Here is a 3133-nt window from a genome sequence, read left to right as displayed (position 1 = left end):
TCGACATGAGATGACTAAAAACAATGGGTTTGTATGGCACAATCTCACCTCAGGTTACGGAACCTCGAAAAATGTTGATGGAAAATAAATTTTTTTTCATCAAATGTTTTTGCATCAAATAGAAGATTAATTTATTCCATTTTATTTTTAGAAGGCAGTATGAACTAAAACCAGTTACAGAGCATACTTTTTCATTTGATTTTTCTAAGTTTGATGTTGAGATTTGGGCCCGAGTCTGAGTGAGGCCATATTTTCAGTTTATTTTTTCGGCTATCAATCATTGATGCATTATTTCGCAATTGTTGCAACGCTTGTGATAGATGATTTGAAGTTTTCGTTCAAAAATTTAATTTGATGGCTTTTCTCAAAGCGAGTGAGTGGCAAAACCGTTCTCCTCCTTTCTATTTGAAAACGATACATATGCTACGCTTTTCAAGTCCTTTGCACACACGCTTTCAAGATACTCTTTATTCTTCACGTACTCGCCGAAGCAGAATAATCTACGAAAAATAATGAAATAGTTTTGGCATCTCTGACCGGCACGCAAAAACATTTATGTCTTCTACTCAGCGAATTCAAAATGGTATGCAATGTCCTACTTGCGAGTAGAACTACTCTAATAGGAATGCTTGAAAAAATGTACTCAAAAACGAAAATGCTTTCTTCAGCTGACAACCGAGAGTGGGGTGGAGAACCTATAAAGCATACTGGAACGTGTAGGGTTCCAGACTGCTTTGGCCAGTTTTTTACAGCAGTCTAATACAAAACCAGCCGGAGAAAACCGTCGCCGAAGTAATCCGATACCTTATTCGAAATATTTTTTGTCTCTCCGCAATCATTACAATGCGACTTGAAACAGTTGTCCTCGGCTGGTCGTGCGAGTAGGGGAATAGATGCGAGTGAGTGCATATGATTTCGAGAGCGAATGCGAGTTTGCGTTCGTCCGAGAAAACCCGTGTGTTAACACTCATTGTTGAGCAAGGGAGAAAGCGAAAAAGAACGCGAAATAGCTTCAATGGAGAATACTCCTGTGTGTGATATCGGTAGCAACGAGAACCTCACTTGAGGTGTTTCATGATGTTTATGAGCAACATTAACAACACTGTCACTAACTGCGATCAGAAGCTTTGATCTTTTGTGATATCGACCGGGTGTCAGCTGTAACTCTTCGCACTTCTAAGTTCTGGCATCTCTGAGCGGCACTTAAAAACTCTTTTGTCTTTCTACTCAGCGACCGTTAAAGTGTACGCGAGTTTCTACTTGCGAGTAGGAGTACTCGACCAAAAATGCTCGACTAGAAGTGCTTGAAAATATGTGCTTGCTAACGACAATGCTTTCTTAAACCTACAGACGAGAGTGGGGCGGAGAACCTGTATAGTCTCACATACTGGAACGTTCTGGGTATCGGACTGCTTTGGCTTGTTTTTCCCAGCAGTCTAATGCAAAACTAGCCGAAGAAAACCGCCGCCGAAGTAGTCCGATATCCTATTCAAAATATTTTTTTGTCTCTCCGCAGTCAATGCGTCTTGAAATAGTTGTTTTCGGCTGGTCGTGCTCGCGAATAGGGGAGTAGACGAGAGTGTGTGCATATGATTTCGGAAGCGGATGCGAGTTTGCGTTCGTCAGTAAAATTCGTGTGAATTAACACTTATTGTTGAGCAAGGAAGAAAGCGAAGAAGAACCAGAAATAGCTTCAATGGAGAATACTCCAGTGCAGTGCTGATAAAAGTCATTTTCCCCAGCAAAATTCTTCGAAAATAACAGCCAATCATTTTCAATTTTCACTTCCAATGATCGCAGCACTCTTTCAGATACACTAGATTTTCGTCCTAGTAACGTGCTGTTATACTCAGATGAAATAGATCGCGCGCATCGTTCACGGTTACGGAATAAAATTTGACGACGAATCCAACCAAATGATCTTCACTTCAAAGCGAAAAAGAAAAACAAACAGTCCACTCAACCAAAATGAACCTCACCTCACTGACACTGACCGATGCCTTGACAATCTTCGTTAACTGATTAACTGATTTTGTTGTCTTGCTTTCATCGCATGAAATATAATGAGGTGTTTTAACAGTTCACTTCCATGCAAAAAGCGGGAAGGGAGAACTCTGAAAGGATTGTAAAAAAATAACGTTTACGAATGCTTTTTTTCACTTTCACTCAAGAGTGTCAACAAATATCAACCCTGCTCCAGTGTGTGATATCGGTAGCAACGAGAACATGCTGTTTATGAGCAAGATTAACAACACTGCCAATCGCTGCGATCAGATACATCGATCTTTTGTGTTATCGACCGGGTGTCTGCTGTATCCGGCACTTTTTTTAGTAGCGATTTTCATTGAGAGTAGGTGATATGCTTATTGCTTATATTATCAGGGGTTCCTGGGCTAAAACGCACCAGTTAACGAAAGTAGAGTTTATTCTTGTTGAGTCTAAAAGATAAAACCAATGTTATATACTAGAGCGGCAATGAAGTGTACAAAAAATATTTGACCCTCGTATATCGCTTAGAAGTAATGCTCATAAGTTTCGTGCATTTCTAGGATATTTGGCATCAAAAAAAAAATTCAATATCGACAATTGCAAGAACTGCTACCTGTGCTTTTTTATAGATATTTCTCGTGAATTTTGACCGCGTTGGGGCACGTGTTCCCAAAGCTGAAATTTTGCATGGAGTTTTGTTTAAGAAGACGAAACTTTTAAGCTCTACATCTGAGCGAAAATCGAAGATTCAATTTTTATTGCCACCCCCTAAATACTGATCAAAATATTAAAACCCTTCTTTATTCGTTCAAACTGGCACCAGATGCTAAAACAATATAGACAATGCATAACTCACATTTTTTTACGTGAGTTCAATAATTTAAAAAGGTACCAATTGAGGGAAAATGCACCCCATCAAAGGGGCAGAATGCACTACAACATTGAGGAAGTACGGCTCATTGTGCCAAATGAGCGAGCGGCATGGTTTTTGTAAAAACTGTTTTTATACCTCTAACACCGGTCGTAGCTGTTCAACGGTCAATGACCGCTGACTGCACATCCGGACATTGCTGGAAGCGAGATAAAATGTGTGCAAAAATTTGTTTACAAAGAGTCCTTTTGCCCAATTATGCATTATGCTCCG

Source organism: Wyeomyia smithii, chromosome 2 (genome assembly GCF_029784165.1).
Source record: "Wyeomyia smithii strain HCP4-BCI-WySm-NY-G18 chromosome 2, ASM2978416v1, whole genome shotgun sequence".
Classification (NCBI taxonomy): Eukaryota; Metazoa; Arthropoda; class Insecta; order Diptera; family Culicidae; genus Wyeomyia; species Wyeomyia smithii.
This window is presented reverse-complemented; position numbering follows the sequence as displayed.